Source organism: Trachinotus anak, unplaced genomic scaffold, assembly GCF_046630095.1.
Source record: "Trachinotus anak isolate AG129_WGS33_773 ecotype Australia unplaced genomic scaffold, CSIRO_AGI_Tana_v1 ptg000005l, whole genome shotgun sequence".
Lineage (NCBI taxonomy): Eukaryota > Metazoa > Chordata > Actinopteri > Carangiformes > Carangidae > Trachinotus > Trachinotus anak.
The window spans coordinates 4,522,272-4,540,613 of NW_027273856.1; the positions used below are offsets into that span (position 1 = coordinate 4,522,272).

Sequence of the window (18,342 nt, forward strand, 5' to 3'; positions counted from 1 at the left end):
TTAATGCAGAAAGACACAATGACAGCGCCTTCATTTCACTGCAGCAGCAAAGGCACGTTATTTTTTCTCCCACCCGAAGTGGGCGAAGGGCCGCCCCTATCCTGCCTCTGATTGGCTTACCCTGAAATTCTACTCTAGCTCTCACCAATCATCGCTCTTTATGTCTAAACGTATCCGAGTATTAGCCTATCAGAGACAGGGTAGGGGCGGGTCTTCGTTTACCTCAGGTGGAAAGAGACATTAAAGCAGCATTAAAGAGCCGGTGAATCATAGAATCACTACAGTTGTAATATTCCTGGTCAAATGTCGAATAGAAACTTCATCTTTGAAAATACAATCATTTAAGACTCAGGTACATTTGTAAAAAAAAACCTCTATCATTGCCAAAAGAAGGATTTGAATGTAACAATTTGACAAATGATAATGGTAATTTATGAAATTGCGGTTACACAGCACATGTTGTCTTTCTCACACTGCTTTCTCTGATCCTATTACTTCAATAAAATGTCTATTTGTGTATTTGACATAGCAAATAAAATGTCAGTGTGAATATTGTACTTTGAATTTAACCCTGGGGTTTAGCATCGACAGCTTCAGGGCAAAAAGGTACAAATCCCACACCGCCGAAGAAAGACTGTGACTACAAGAATGCAGCATTGGCACACATGAACCTGCTCTACAAAGGTGGGTTACTGTTACTGCTATTGTGATGTCAGCTATGTGCATCAAGGGAGGGCCTCAAAAACTAGACGATCAGCATAGCTATAATTTGGAAAAGCGATTACTTATGTAATCAGATGTCTCAGAAATCTCATGTTTTGTTACAATTAGATTTTTTGAGGTATTCATCAAGAACATGTCATGATTTAGTGAGTTGAGGAGACGAGGGGCGTCAGGTTGTTGCAGCTGTTTTCCTTTTGCAAGATCAGGGAAAAACGTTTACTGAGGTAGTAAATTAAATTAGAAGTAGAGACATTTTTATTCAATAAAACAGGACATCTTTTTGAAACTAGTGGAGTCTCCCCCTGATGGTCATTAGATAGAATGCAGGTTTAAGGCACTTCTGCATTGGCTTCACTTTTCACACCCAGAGTCCACACTACTCACAAAACCTACCTGGCCATTGCGAGGCTTCAAACGGGATGTTCTCTGAGGGGAGTTGCCACTGAGTGTCACAGAGTGTCATCAGCAGGTTGCAACAGAGACACAGAGAGACTGGAAGAGTCACAGAAAGGCATAGAAGTGGACGTCCTTTGGCCACATCCCATGCTGATGACCGTTTCATTGTGAACAGTGCCCTGTGGAGCTGGATGATGAATGCCACTCAACTCCAGGCATGTTTAACGGAGGTGAGAGGCACCCGAGTGTCATGTCAGACCATTCGCAACCGCTTACATCAGCATGGTCTGCGTGCTAGATGACCTGCAAGGGTACCTGACCACACCACCAGGCACAGGCGTCATCGTCTTGCATGGGCCAGGGAGCATTTGCGCTGGATGAGGAACCAGTGGGCCTCAGTGCTGTTCTCTGATGACAGTTGATTCACACTGGGCAGGAATGATGGCCACCAACGCTGTTTGAGACGTCAAGGAGAATGCTTTGCATCAGCCACTGTTGTCACCAGATGAGCCTTTGGAGGTGGTGGTGTTACAGTCTCGGCAGGTGTGTCTAGTCAATACTGAACTGCCCTACACCGTGTGAATGGTACTGTGACAAGCCGATACTACCTGAATAACATCATTAATCCAGTCATTGTGCCTCTGCATGAGCAACACAGGCCTGATTTCATCTTCGTGGGTGACAATGCCCCGGCTCATTGAGGTCACATCATGAGGGAACGGCTGCTGGAGGCTGGGGTACCTCAAATGGAGTGGCCTGCACTTTTCTCCAGACCTGATCCCATTGAAAACCTATGGGATCAGCTGAGTCGTCGTGTAGAGGGTCATAACCCTGCACCCCAGAACCTCCATGACCTGAGGGCAGCCCTTCAAGAAGAGTGGAATGCCATGCCTCAGCAGACAATAAGTCGACCTGTGAACAGCATGAGATGTCATTGTCAAGCTGTAATTGATGTTCAAGGACACATGACAAGTTATTGAGACATTGACATTTTTGTTTCAATAAATTGTTTGAGATGAAGAAATTACCATTGCATGCTTCTACTTAAGTGCCGTACTTTCATGATATAATATCACTGTAGCACGAACATTTTACATTTTCCATAAATTTCACCCAAAAGTCAAATATCCCTTACTTTTTGTGAGTAGTGTATGTCCAATTTTATGGTGACAATAAATAAGTCTGAATGAAATATCAGTGTGAAAATTGAAATTTGAATTTAATGTTGAAGTTTACGTGATTCCTATGGCTACAACACTGATTTCTTACACTGTCAATTCTGCAACACAACAGGGAAAAGTAATACACTAAGTCATCTGAGGTGATTTTTATCCTTTATCCAAGTTCTGTTATTAGGCTTATGGGAAACAGTGATTTTGGCTTCTCGGAAACCACATGTTCAGGAAACTGAAAGTGAAAGTGGCTTCATCTGCAGAATAAAAGGAGGGGTCAGAACTGCAGGACTGCACTGTCATATGCAGGGAAGTCCGGCACTCCATCTGCAGCAATAGGACAAATACTTCATCTATGAAACCTGCATAACTGAGAAAAACTCCTGGCTAAAAGAATGCAGTATTACCATGGATGAATCTCTTCTATAAAAGGTGGGTTTCTATTTGCTATTGCTTTTTCAGTGAACAATACAGCTGCTTTTTTGACAAAAACTTCTATTAAAACTGAGCATGCCACAAGGAAACGTTTCACTGCATTTTCAATGTTTTTATTGTTATTGACAGATGATTGGATGATATATAACATTTATATCACATCATGAGACCTGGGCAGTGCAACAAATATTTTGTGATATATTTGTTAATTTTGTCAGAGATGCAAAAGAAAACATTACTTGCATTATTGTAATGATGTTAGTGCTTTATGTTTTTTGCTGGGTATTACTGTGAAGTGGGACAAGAACCGAGCTCAGCAAAGAGAGGCAGCCCTTTCTTCAATCTCTCATGCCTTCGTTATAATTAGAAATTCATGAAAGGGATCCTCATTCAAATATACTTTCTTTTTGGGTTGAGAACACTGCTTAATGCCAGCTGAGGGGAGTTTCTGAAAGGAGTACTGTGTGTCACTTTATTGTTTCTGACTGATGCTCATATTTGATTTAACAAATCATTTTCTTTGGCAGGACATAGATGTATTTTCTGTCTATTTCTTTTCTTTTTTTGAAAGTTGTACATTTGTCCCTGAAGGATCATGTTGGCTGTCAAAACTGACTGAGACAGACTGTAGCTATTATTATGTCTTTGCTTCAGTTATTATTCTGACTGGAACGCATTCATTTATAATGAGTTTAACACAGACTACATGCACACCGTATCCACAGCCACAGATTCAGGCAATACAGCCAGGCAAAGCAGCTACAGTTGTTCTCTCAGTGGCTGTACACTGTTAGAGCTCTGCCCTTTGAAAGAAGGGAACAATAACTGAATAATGTAACACATCACATCATCTCTTTTTTCTTTTGTATCTGCAGAGTATTTTCCTAAACGAGTAATGTACAAACACACAGGAGAATGAACAAAAAAAAAAAAAAGAAAATAATTCAAAATAATTTCCAGTATCACCTTGTACATTTTCAAAACCAACATACAAGATTTAAAGACTGATTACTATCAATTGTGATTGTAGTTAGGAAACTGGCCTTGTAAAACCATTCATTTCCTACCACCCTGTGATTCTGGATGGCTCTCACACTGCTTGATCATGGTTGAGGGAAAAAGTTACCCACAGGGGGTGCTAAGTTGTCTCTGGTTTACGCTCATGTTTGGTTGAACAGTTCATTTCCTTTTGCAGGATGTGGGTATTTAGAATCAGTAATATGATGCAGGAGGGGTGGGGGTCTATACTGCAGCCAGGTATGCTGTAGGCTTGGATACTGATAGTACTTAGGGAATGAAGCCTTATAGATTTGTCTGTCATTATTTGCAGTGAGAAGATGTTCAGATAACCTGGACTGAGAGTGGGATGACTGAGAGTGTGCCCACAATGGAGGTAAACAGCTCGTTTGAACATCTCAGAAAGATAAATAAAGATACAATGGAAATACTGACCCAGAAAATAATGGGTCTTATGTAATGTATATTTTTCTTATTTATCAAGGTAATCAGTGGTGAAGATTCATTTGTTGAGCTTTACTGTGAGGAAGTAGAAGACCCTACATCAAATCCATGGTTTGAAAATGAGGGTGACTGTCAACAAACTGATGCAGGCACTAAAGGTCAGCTTTATGCAATCTGTAGCACAAAGACAATACATTTTGTTAAAAGTCTGTAGGTACAGTACTTTTAAATAAAATCATTATCAATATTGTCATTTCCACAGCTTCCTGCCCTCCTGTGGCATTAACTGTCTATGATGTCAGCAGCGAGCCAGTGTCTCAACATCTGGATACTCCTGCAGGTGAAGAGGAGAGCTACGTGGTGACTTTTTGCAGGGAGGGGAAAATTGTGCAAGAGACAATGGATTTGGGGCCAGTACCAAAGTCCTTCCCATTCCCGGAGGAAATGAAGAATGACAATATAAACACGCCTGCCGTAACATCTGTAAACACAAGTAAGTGAAAGGAAAATTTAGGTATTAAAAATGATGCAAAACATCTTTCCAAGATTGCATATGCACTGACTCTAAGAATAATTGTGGAAACTAGAAACTAGACACCAGACAAAAACATTAAAAAAATAATCAAGGTCCTTTGAGTGAATGATTTAAAAGCGCTTTCAAACTCACGGCCTAAGAACACAAGTGATTAGAGGTGAGTTGTTTTTCCAGATGAGATCTTCTTAGGACTATAATGTGTTTGCATTGACAGATTGTTTTCATGATACCATTACCAAAACTAAAAGTTAATGAAATCATCGAAGATGATGTAAGGCCATAACCACAAAAAGCTCAAAAGGCATTCTGGTTGCCTATGGACATAAACACTGAATTGAATACTTCCAAGGGGATGACCAGCATACATTCATCCTGACTGCTAAAGTGTTACATCTGCCAAACCCAATGACAACTGAAAAGGTTGTGTAATTATTAAATCAATCAATCTGGGATGATCAAAACCCCCAAAAACTCGAGACGCAGTATATACTAGGCCAAAATGAAAATCGAAATAGATAAAATAGTTATGTTCGTGTGGACTGGAAATAGAATATATTGGTGGGTTGTTCAAAGACAAAAACAAAACATGTCTCCCCATACATTACACGAAATGACAGTATAAATATTCACAATCACCACAATTTAAATGAAAAAACTATAATTTAATCAAGATGACTTGCTGTACAAGTCCAATGACAGAACGATCAAGTTTTCAAATGTAGCTTACTTCAAAGGCAAAAGCAGGATGTAAAGTTGCGCTTTGAATAGATTCTATGTGTCAAGTAATTTCAGATCTATGTTTTATAAAACATGTGATTGTTTTGAACCTTCAAGTACCTTCATGTCCACAGAGACACAACTGGAGAGCTTGTTGGAGGATCTGGGGTTGGAGCAGCACTACACAGAGAAACTATCACTGAGCAAAATACTTCAGATTGATGAGAGTACCATTACAGATGAACCTGCCAAGTGTCAATCAGATCTTCCATGGTACTTTCTCAAGAAACTAATGATGGTTAATGTGACAGCCAGGAATATGACATGTACATCAGAATGTGAATCAGCTTGTGATGCTGCATCAGAGATTACAGAATTCAATTTTGATAACCTGCTCAACTGTCCAAGCTCAGGTGACTTCCTAAACCCCCTCGACATAATCACTGCTCTCTTTCTGTGTTCTGATGGTTTTGTACAGCAGGAGATGGCACTCAAAATGTCTATGTGTCAGTTTTCTGTGCCTCTTCTGCTTCCTAATTGTGACACTCAACAGTGTACACTCATGCTTTGGGCCTTGAGAGACATTGTTAAAAAGTACAGACCTCAGTCCCTTTCACAATCCAAGGGCTTTATTGAAGAAAGAATTGTTCTCTCTGAACTTCCAATGATATCCTTTGTGAGACTGGGGGAATGCTCCTTGTCCAAGTCAGAGATTCTCAATAAGCTACTGTGCAGTTCTCAACAGTACCATGACACCTTTGTTCACCACGATATGGAGTGTGGCGACAGTCCAAGAAGAATATCTGATGGACTGACTGAAATAACTTGGTACCTTCCTTGTGGAAACAAAAACATTGATATTTTCAGTGAGCCAGTAGCTGTAGCTAACCTTCGTGGAGACATTGCTACATTTGAAACACAGTTTTCTTTTCTGTGTCAGACATCTGCAGCTGTTTTTGTGTTCTTTGACAATTTGGACTCTGAGTGCAAGCTGCTTACCAACCAACATTACAAGGCACAGATCTTCTTGGTGGGTAACCATCAAAGCAGTAGCTTCAATTTAAATTCTCTAAAAAAAGTAGCAGCTAAGCTAGGCTTAACTAAGAACATCATTTTTAAGACGAAGCAATCAAATGATGCAGATTTTGTCAAAGTTCTGAGAAAAACAGTGAGGAGTGTAGTTGAGAACTCACAGATGAAGATGAGCATAGAGAAGATGTCTGACATTGCCCATGAACTGGGAATCTTGGTTGATGAGGACTGTCCAGAGTGCCAGACTGCCAAGAAAAATGCAGATGCCATTACAGAAAAAATACAAAACACCTTTAAATTTAAAGAAGATCAGCTTCCCCTGCAAGGCCAAATATGGAAGGAACTGACAAGCTTAGAGAAGGAAGAATTTCGGCTTCGAAAAGTTGGGTCTGAAGACATAGAAATGTACAAAAGTGATCTTCAGGTACAGAAAAGAGAACTGCGCAAGAAACAGAACTCTTATGACATGTCAGCTGCAATGACATGCTTCATCAGTGCAATATCAAGCCCAGGAACAGAGAGATGTTATTTCCTCAAATGGATACGAATGAACCTCGATAACCTGTCTCGAGAGAAACTGTCTGACCTAAGGGAGCAGTACAAAGAAAAATGCAAGAATTCAGAGAACAAAGACGAAATTAAAGATATTGACAAAGAACTTTCCAACAGCTCATTAGGAGCTGAACACTTCTTCCGTGAAATGGGTCAGATGTATGAAGCTTCAGTTTCCCTTCCAGAAACAGACCCATCACGTCAACAATTACAGCATCTGCCCAAACTCTGTGCAGAATTGTTGCTGGATGGATTTCCTCTTGAGCTTGTAGATGGAGATGCATCCAACATACCTCTCAGATGGGTGAGCGATGTTCTCTCTCAGCTCCATGACTTGGTGTCTCCAAACAACAAGATACTGGTAGTCACAGTTCTTGGAGTTCAGAGCACAGGAAAGTCCACTCTTCTCAACACCATGTTTGGAGTACAGTTTGCAGTCAGCAGTGGTCGATGCACTCGTGGTGCTTTTATGTTGCTCATCAGAATCAATGAAGATGTCAAAGAAATACTCAACTGTGACTTCATGGTGATCATTGACACTGAGGGCTTAAAGTCACCAGAGCTTGCACAACTGGATGACAGCCATGAGCATGACAACGAGCTTGCAACACTTGTGGTTGGGCTGAGTGATATCACCATTATCAATATTGCAATGGAGAATTCAACAGAAATGAAGGACATCCTGCAAATAGTTGTGCATGCTTTTCTCAGGATGAAAGAGGTGGGCAAAAAGCCTAAATGTCAGTTTGTTCATCAGAATGTGTCAGATGTTTCAGCCCATGAGAAGAACTTACGAGACAGGAAACTGCTTTTGCAACAGTTAAACGAGATGACCCAGGCAGCAGCCAAAATGGAGAAGAAAGAGGAGAACAAGAGCTTCACGGATGTGATGGAGTACAGTCCACACACTGGGAACTGGTACATTCCTGGACTCTGGAATGGAAACCCACCAATGGCACCAGTTAATTCAGGGTACAGTGAAGCTGTATATGAGCTCAAGAAAAACATCATCCAACTATTGGGAAAGTGTCAATCATCTGCTAATGATGTCTTGGGATTTAAAGAGTGGATGTCAAGCCTGTGGACTGCAGTAAAGCATGAAAACTTCATCTTCAGCTTCAGAAACAGTCTCGTGGCTGATGCATACATGAGGCTATGCACTGAATTCAACAAATGGGAATGGGAATTCAAAAAAGACATGTACAAGTGGGTTACAAATGCTGAAACAAGAATTTCAAATTTTGGCACAGTTGCCACAAAATCTGAAACAGCAGACATGAAAGATGTTGTCATGTCTTTGAAAAGTGAAGCCTCCACAGTGCTGTCTGAGTGGGAGACAAAGCTTCTCGAAAATCTGACAAAGTACTTCAAACAAACAGAGGGTCATGTCCATCTAGTAGAAGGATACAAAGAGGACTTTGCAAACAGTGCAAAGAGCCTTCGATGAGAAGTGGAGAACTCTGTGTTTCATCAGCTCACAGCAGCAGCAGAAATCAAACAGGGAATGAGAGAACTTGATAGAATCAGGGAAAATCACACAAAAGAAATTGAAAAGGCAGTGTGTGCACTGATCAATCAATGTCGAAAGAAGAATGTCCAGATGGGAGAAAAAGAGCTGGATGAAGAATTTGATAAGATGTGGATTGAAACAGTGAAGAAATTGTCTGTTTCTGAACAGAAGGCAACAGATGTATTCTCCAGAATATCCTATTACCTGAGATCAAATCTGTCACACAAGGGGAGTCATGCATCTGAATTGTTGAGTCAAAACAGCTTGAAAGAATGTGGCAATAAGCCTTTCAAATATACAGCTGAAGGGCTCTGGGACAGGTTTTCACACAACATGAGCAAGCGCTTTAACTTTCAAGATCACATCATGAGAGCACAAAAAATGGCTGACAGCATCATAGGTGCTTGCATTCAGCTTGTGACTGAAAAAGCCGAAAGAAAATGCAACTACTCCGACACTTACATCCAGGAGATCCTACACATGATTGATGAGAGGCTGGAAAACAATCAGGATGACAAGATTGACATCAAGTTTGAAGTTTCTCTGAAACAACACATCTGTGGATTTGCAGCCAGTCACTTTCAGAAAATGCACAAAGATTTCCTACATGAGAATGATCCTTACAGATGTCTGAATCAAAATAAAGAGAAGTTTTGTGCTGATTTTAAAGACATATTCAATGAACGAGACCAGTGCCAGAAGAAGGCAGAAGAATTCACCAACCGATGCTTGAAGCCTGCAGTCAAAGACTTTGTCAACCGTTCCCTGGGTCCTGATATCATTGATGAGATGCTGACACAACAGCAGTTCAGCACAAGGATATCCTTCCAGTATTCAATTTTACTGGATTTGCTTTCAAAAGATTATTTTGAAAACTACTTGAGCTACATTTGCTCATATGAGGAATATGTAAAGATGTGGATACTTGACCAGATAGTGACTCACTTCTCAAATGGTTCTGAGATGTCTGAGTTTGAGGATCGGCATCTTAAGTCGAGTATGAACAGCATAAATGATGCTATCAACAAGGCTAAAATGAAAAAGAGTGGAAACTTGAAGACATGTGTTGATCATGTGTGTCAGGAACTTGGTGATAAACTGGTTATTTCCCAGGATGCTCTTGGTGCTTTCATGATCCTGAACAATGCAAACCAGGAACAGTTTGCTGATTGGCTCACAGAGTGTGTGAATGAGATGGGACGAGCTCTTAGAGAAGAGTTTAAAAAAGCAAAGATCCAGATGAAACTGAAAAATCTCTACGTGAAGCCCCAGAATGAGCTTTTCACCAGAGTGATTGGATGTGGTAAACAATGTCCATTCTGTACAGCTCCATGTGAGGCAGGAGGAAAAGCCCATATTGAGCACCAGACTTCACTGCATCGACCAGAGGGTCTGGGTAGATACAGCTGGCACGAGACAGAAAAACTTGTCACTGACATATGCTCTTCATCTGTGATCAGCAATGCCTGTTTTCGTTGTAATGCTACAAAGAATGAATGGCATCCTTACAAGCGTTACAAAGAAATTTTCCCAGACTGGAACATTCCTCCAGATGTAAGTCTTCAGGCATCAGACTACTGGAAATATGTACTGGCGAGGTTCAACAGTAAGTTTGCAGAAGCATATGATGCAAAGCCTGCTGATATTCCTTCCACCTGGAAAAATATCACACTTAAACAGGCAGAGGAGAGTCTCAGAGAGGCATTTCACATCAAGTGAGAGACTACATGATATGTGGTTACAGAGGTGCACATTCTCCTATTGCATTAACCTGTCATGATTTTTTTTTTTTACAGTGTTTTCAAAAAATACAAACAGTAACATCGTGTATACATATTAGAGAGATATCGTGTTTCACCACTGTCACTTACAACAGGAAAGTGTAAGACAAACACTGCACTTTGTGCTCACCTCCATCTGAGATAAATGTGCTGTGTTTTAACTGTATGTTGATGTTGATGTTGATGAGTTTACTTTTAAATACCTAACAATTCTCTCAGTCAATGTACATGTTCAGAGCACATATAAAAAAAACAAAAACTAAATTTGATAGCATGATTTTGTGTAACAGATTGACAACACTTTAATGCCCCTAAAAAGATGCACAAAGATAAGTAAAGCTATAAGTGTCATTAAATTGTTTTATTGTATTGTATATTGTTTTATCTCTTAAAAGATCACTCAATTTGTGTGTGGTATTGCCATAGTAGGACATAAACTTATTTAATACAATATACCAAATTTTTAATTGTTAAAAATTTTGTTTCCCTGTTTCTGTTTCTGTTTCTGTGTATCTGATGCCAAATATTTACACTTAATTAATTAAAAGATCATTCATTCCATATGTGGTATTGTCAAAATGTATACAATTGTCACCTCTGTTAACAGATTCAATAAAGAAACAAAACCAACAATCACAATGTGAATGTCTTTAACTTCTAAAGTAAACAGAAATATTTTTTATTGTTCATCATTGTTATTATTATATTGTTTTTAAAATGTCATTATTTCACACTTTTCTTACAAAGTTTTGGGTTTTGACTTGAACAAAGAACGTAAAAACAAGACAACAGGTGCACCTTCACAATGAAGACCAAGCTGAAGATTAATGTGAGTGAGTTTATGTCACTTTCTTTGTGTATAGTTGCTATTGCGGAGTGTTAATCATGTGTTTCAGTGCACCACTGACCTGACACAGGATCTCTGAATAACATCACTGATGTGCATGAAGTCATCTTTTATTACAGACTGACCACAGTTTTCAGTTTGCTTGACATTTGTTGATCATGTGTGTTAGGAACTTGAAAATAAACTGGGAATTTCCCAGGATGCACTTGGTGCTTTCATTATCCTGACCCATGCAAACCAGGAACAGTTTGCTGATTGGCTCACAGAGTGTGTGAATGAGATGGGACAAGCTCTTTGAGAAGAGTTTAAAAAAACAAACATCCAGATGAAACTGAAACATCTCCATACGAAACCCCAGAACGAGCTTTTCACCAGACTGATTGGAGGTGGTAAACAGTGTCTGTTCTGTACAGCTCCATGTGAGGTGGGAAGAAAAGCTCATACTGAGCACTGGGCTTCACTGCATTGGCCACAGGGTCGGAGTGCACTCAGTGTGTATTCAGAAAAACATGCCACTGATATGTGCTCTTCCCTTGTGATAAGTAACAATGCTGCAATGCTACAAACAATGAATGGCATTCTTTCAAGCGGTACAAAGAAATTTTCCCAGATGTAATCCTTCAGGCATTAGACTACTGGAAATATATACTGGCAAGGTTCAACAGTGACTTTGCAGAAGCATATGATGCAAATCCTGCTGATATTCCTTCAACCTGGAAAAATATCACATCTAAGCAGGCAGAGGAGAGTCTCAGAGAGGCATTTTACATGAAGTGAGAGACAACATGCTATGTTGGTAGAGGTGCACATTCTCCTCATTTCATCTGCTCATGGTTGAACTTACTTGTTTTATATGACATAAGGAAATCACAAATAGTACATCAGCAGGCATCAGACATCTGTGTAACGTCAGGAAGACTTTTGATTCTAATGGCTCTAATGTCAGAGAGATGTTAAGTCTTGGATTTGAAATGAAAATCAGGTTGACATCAAAACCCAATGTTGGCTAACTGTCATTGTGATGTTTAGCAAAAGTTAGGTTTTGCTCATGACCAATATGTTGGTATTTTCCACATCAAATTAATGTTGGCATAAGATGTTGTCCTGAGATTTAATTTTGGTCACCCGACGTCACAACCTACATTCAACCAAATATTCGCTACATGCCTGCAGGGATACAGGATACAGGAGATATAGTGTACTTTACCTCGGTGATTTACAATATGGATATATAATTACCACACTGCAATTACTGCTCCCCTTCATGAGAACGTCATATGTTTAATAAAATGACCATTTTTTACTCAATTTTGATGTAATCACTTTTAAATATTTTTTGATTCTCTGAGTCAATGTACACGTTAGCATCACATATAAGAAATATACTAAATCAAATTAAACCTAAGTTTCCCATTCCAACACTCAACCATTCCAACACTCAATCTGGTAACATGAAATAAAAGAATTAAAATCATCAATCATCCCATGAAATTAAAGGCTGACATATGCTTCATACAAGAAACACATACTCAGAACTGCAACATCTCAAAATTACACAATTTGATAAAATATTCTCATCTACTTTCAACAGTAAACAAAGAGGAGTTTCAATTTTAATAAGTAACAACATTCAATTTGTCCATAATACATCCATTGTTGACCCTGACAGAAGATTCATTGTCCTCAATGCATCTATTAACAACACAAGATTTACACTTGCCAACATCTATGGCCCCAACAATGATGACCCATCTTTTTCCATTACTTTTTTCATTACTTTGTAATTCAACAAATCTTATAATAGCTGGAGACTTCAATCCTGTCATTAACCCCACAATGGACCGCTCAAGTACCCCTGGAAACTCAAGAAACTGGCACTCCACTGAAATAATAAAACAATACATGAATGATTATGGACCTAGCGATAGCTGGAGAATGAAAAACCCATCTTCAAGAGAATACTCTTACTCTTCCTCCTCCCATCAATCCTCATCCAGAATTGAACTTTTCCTTGTTAATAATTCACTCACACAACATATCTTAGAAAACACAATCCACACAATCATAATAAGTGATCATGCTCCCATCAACCTATCAGTGGGGGGTTGGAGAAACACCCCACAAAGGACTAGCTCCCTCTGTGAGGGTCTGGGAGCAGTCCGGGTTGGGAGACAGGTTCCTGTTGCCTCGTGGTCAGCCTCCTCCTCGGGATCTGGAGAACGACTACTGCAAGGGGCAGTCCAGACAGACTAATAAACTAAACAATGTCCACCTCCCCATTATGGCACGTTTCCTCCACCTATAGATGGCCCAAGTTCCTTATGGCCTTCCCACCCTGGGCATGCCCGATCTCATTCCTCCCACCCTCCCCAAGTACTGTCTGTCTGCCTGGGAGGAGAATGGGGGAAAGGATAAATAAATGAATAGATAAATGAATGAATAAATAAACAAACAAACAAATAATATTTACCTGGACTGGTCCCTGAACACAGATGCCATCTACAGCAAAGGGCAGAGCTGACTCTTTTTCCTCAGAAAGCTCAGGTCCTTTGACATTTAAAGTGAAATGCTGCACATGTTTTATCAGTCAGTGGTGGCAATGCTGGTCAGTCAACGCTGCAATCTGCTAGGGCAGCAGCATGTCAGACAAGAACACAGGGAGACTGGACAAGCTGGTTAAAAAAAAGCTGGGTCTGTCCTTGGCAGAAGTCTGGACTCACTCAGGACTGTTGTGGAGAGACACTGTAAGAATTTCCCCAAGGGTAGCTAGGTCTATTTACTATCTATTCACACTTTTGGACATTATGATACATCCATATTTAATATTAAACAAAACATATTTAGTACTCCTACCCAAAATTGTCTTATTTCTGGGCAAAGCCATAAAATATGTATTAAAAATATTGTCTCCACATCCATGCCATGACAGGGCTTCTCTTTAGTTATATAAATTCGGTATGAAATCTTCATCTGTATGAGTTTATATCAAACACATTTTGATAAATAATTACTATGTTGTATTACAATATCCCATTGCTCTGGTGGCACATGTTTTCCCAGATCACATTCCGATTATTATTTAACTTTATCAATGCCACTACAGGAGGAGATTAATACTAGTTTACATACTGTGTCTCTATATGTTACAATAATACAATGATATAATAAATTCAATTTATTAATATTATCAAATGGTTTGTTAAATGATCTTAATTGTGCAGCACAAGAGGGAGAACATTTTAATGCACTAAGGCTGAAGTGAATTTTATCAAGAGTCCTTGTTCTTTTTACTGGAAACAGATTTTGTTTTCTGGGAAATCACATGATCCTCAAACCAAAAGTGAAAGTGACTTCATCTGCAGAATAAAAGGGGGGCTCTGCACTGCGGGACTGCACTGTCATATGCAGGGAAGTCTGGTGCATCATCTGCAGCAACAGGACAAATACTTATGAATACCTATGAATCCTACTTAAGTGAGAAAAACTCCTGGCTGAAAGAATGCTTTTATTCATTTTAGTGCTTCATGTTTTTTGTTGGTTACTCCTGTGAAGTCTGCAGGGCTGGAACCTAGCGCAGCAAAGAGAAGCACAGGCTTATTTGGGTTGAGAACACTGCTAAGTGACATTGAGGGCACTTTCCCACAAAAGCATTGCGTCATTTTATTGTTTCTGATTGATGCTCATGTTTGAGCATCAACAAATAATTTAACAATTGTTTCTGTTGCAACAAATAATTTAACAAATAATTTTCTGTTGCAGGATGCAAGCTTATTTTCTCTTCTCTTTCATGAACTACCTTTTCTTTACCTTCCAACAAGTTTTGCATTGTCTTGTAATACAGCTGAACCACAGACAATGGCTGACCTGTATTATAATGTACATTCATTTGTTAGTGTATAGAAAACAACCAGCTGATACCATTGCAGTCGAATACAACAGTCTTGCTTATTGCTTTACTGTGAGGAAGTAGAAAACCCTTCAATAAGTTCATGGTTTGACATTAAGATATCAGACTGTTTACAGACTGATATCAGGTGCTAAAGGTCGGCTTTATGCAATCTGTACTTCTGCAGAAAGGCAATACATTTTGTCTAAAGTCTGTATGTACAGTAGTGTGAACCACAGACAAAGGCTGACCTGTATTATAATGTGCATTCACTTGTTAGTGTATAGAAAACAACCAGTTGATACCATTGCAGTCTAATACAACAGTCTTGCAATAAATCCTCCTTCATGGGGGTTCCAGTGGTGAAACTGTGTTAAAGATGTGTTGGCTCAACTGAATGAGTATTTGGAGCCTACCGTTTGTGTTGCTGTTGAACTGTGTAGCATCATACAAACGTGTGTCTATTGTTTAGCCTGCCCTGAATTATTTGAATGGGGTGTACAGAATAATAGGACCAAGTGTAGAATCACTGAGAGTCACAATGGAGGTAAACAGCTTGTTTCAACACCTCAGAAGATAAATAAAGATGGAAATACTGACCCATAAAATAATGTGTTCAGGATAATGTATATTTTTCTTATTTATCAAGGTAATAAGTGGTGAAGACTCATTTGCTGAGCTTTACTATGAGGAAGTAGAAAACCCTACAATAAGTTAATGGTTTGACAGTAAGATATCAGACTGTTATCAGACTACTGGAAATATGTACTGGCAAGGTTCAACAGTAAGTTTGCAGAAGCATACGATACAATACCTGCTGATATTCCTTCGACCTGGACAAATATCACACCCAAGCAGGCAGAGGAGAGTCTCAGAGAGGCATTTTACATGAAGTGAGATACTTCATGTTACTGTATGTGGTTACAGATCTGCACATTCTCCTCATTCATTATCCTCTCATGGATATTATTATCTTTCTTGCTTTATATAACAAAAATTAAAATCACAGTAACAGTAACATTTTGAGTGGACTGCAACAATGGGGCCAGCCATATAATAGCGAATGTCCCTGACTGACTGACTGATCGTATTTCCACCACTGGCCATGCAAATGCCATGTGACTGGATTGTGTATAGCTGCCAAACATGTCCTTAGGGCCACACCTCTTGTAACAGGCAGTCACCCAGCAGCCCTGGATTCCTGGCTGCTCTGAAGCTGCAGAAAAGCGATGTGGCACTTCCAGTTCAGAAAAGCCTTGCCTCCATTATGGGAAATAAACTACATTCATTACATCCATTATTAATACTAAAGGAGGGAGAAGAGTAACTAAACATATGACAAACAATATAAGAGAGAACAGGACAGTGGGAGGGAGAAAGAGAGGAAGAACTGCTGAAGAAACTCACTCGATCTATACAGCATGCAAACAGCAAAAATGCCAGCAACCAGAAATGAGATATTGTGCCTACAGCAGCACAGCAATAAAAGCTCTGTTAAGGAAAAAGTTTCTGTCCAGTGAAACGCTACAGGGCTTTTAATTTGAAATAATTAAAGGAAGTGTTGAATTTGTATTAACAAGGACATTTTACAAATAAATATAGCCAAAAACACGGCACAGTCTTCATCTTTAACCTATGTGTTTGGTGATTTTGTCAAATGACGTCATAGTTATAAAATCTGGATTTTAGCAGCAAAGCAGCAACTTGGAAGTGACTGCTGTTCAACATGTAGTCCTAATGGGCCACTCCTCGGTCACTATTTCAAATGTGTTTCATTGTCTGACAACAGAAACAGAAAAAAACATGTAAATGAGAACAGCTTTATTGGGAATTGAGCTGTATAAAAATACTGTATATGAGAGGACAGAATAGGACACGATGATGTCAGTTGTTTACAATGGTTCGACAAAGGTTTTCAACTATGCCCTCAATTTTGCACACTGATCATATGCAGTCCAGGTAATATGCAATTTTTTTCTAAATCAGAATAAAAAAATCTGTTTTTGTTTCTGTGAAGTATCTGATGCAAAATATTTACATTTGAAATGGACCATATGTGATTTTCTTACTCAGAATTTAAGATGTTTTTATTTCATTGAAGTATCTGGTGTCAAATATTTATATTTCTAAATAAATTAAAAGATTCATTCTGTGTGGTATTGTCAACATGTATACATTACTTACTTCTGTTAACTGATTCAATAAAGGAAAAAATCAGCAGTCTGGCTATAAATGTCTTTTATGTTTTCCAGAACCAGTATGTAGTAACTTCGAGGGAAAATATTATTGCCGTTTCTGTTTTTATTGTCATTTTTTTAAAAAATGTCATTATTTAATTACTTTTCATTTAATCACTCAACTCAAGTTTTGGGTTTTTGAATTCAGCAAAGAACAGATGTAGATTTGCAATGGAGACAGACTGACAGTGGTTTTCAGGTGTGTTAAGATTAAGATGAAGATAGCCTTTATTAGTCCCACAGTGGGGAAATTTGCAGTGTTACTGCAGCAGAGTGGACAGTGCAAGAGGAGAAAAATTGCAAAGGTCAGTATCGAATACTTAAGGAAAAAATAAATAACATTAAATAATACAATATGTACAATTCGATATTCAGTATTGAAATGAGAATAAACTGAAATCCAGCCCCAACTGTATGAACCGCAGATGAGGTGAAGAATATGACCACGTACAATGTACTGTAATGTTACTTTTCAGAAACAAGTTAAAGTTATCCATCTAATAAAAGCTGCAAATAGCTGCTCATTCTCCATCTCAGATTATTGCCCTGGTAAATTAAAGCAAGCCTTGTGTATGAAGGTTTCTACCTGTCTTGGCTGTAACACACTGTTAACAGTCTGATACATACAGGAGTTTTTTGCCATATGAGTAGAAAGGATAGAAGGCTTTTGTTACAATTTTCAGTTTTCAGCTCATCAATTCATTTTTTTTTCTATACCTGTGATGTCTTTGTGGCGGCTCAATTTAAAATCTAGTTCATCATATGTGACAGATGCACTTGGAATTGTATAATACTTTATCTTAAGTACAAAGAGGAATGTCCATCTCTAAGTGTCTGCTTGCTGGTTAACCCTTTTCTATTCATTTCTGTGATGCAGCTGGTGGCTGGATGTGGTAGTTGTTGGCAGTACCATGATAAAATAAATGAGTTCTTATCACCACTCCTCCAACTGCAGGGTGTGTGATAAGAAGCTGTGGGCAATCCGCTATTGTTTAGTATTTGTTTGAGTTTTCTGGGAAACCACATGATCAATAAACCAAAAATGAAAGTGAATTCAT

General features: G+C 38.9%; 1 pseudogene; it reads left to right on the forward strand.

The window, feature by feature from the left end:
- The first annotated feature begins 2,524 nt into the window (after positions 1 to 2,524).
- On the forward strand, positions 2,525 to 10,947 carry LOC139621405 (interferon-induced very large GTPase 1-like; annotated as a pseudogene).
- Positions 10,948 to 18,342: the final 7,395 nt, after the last annotated feature.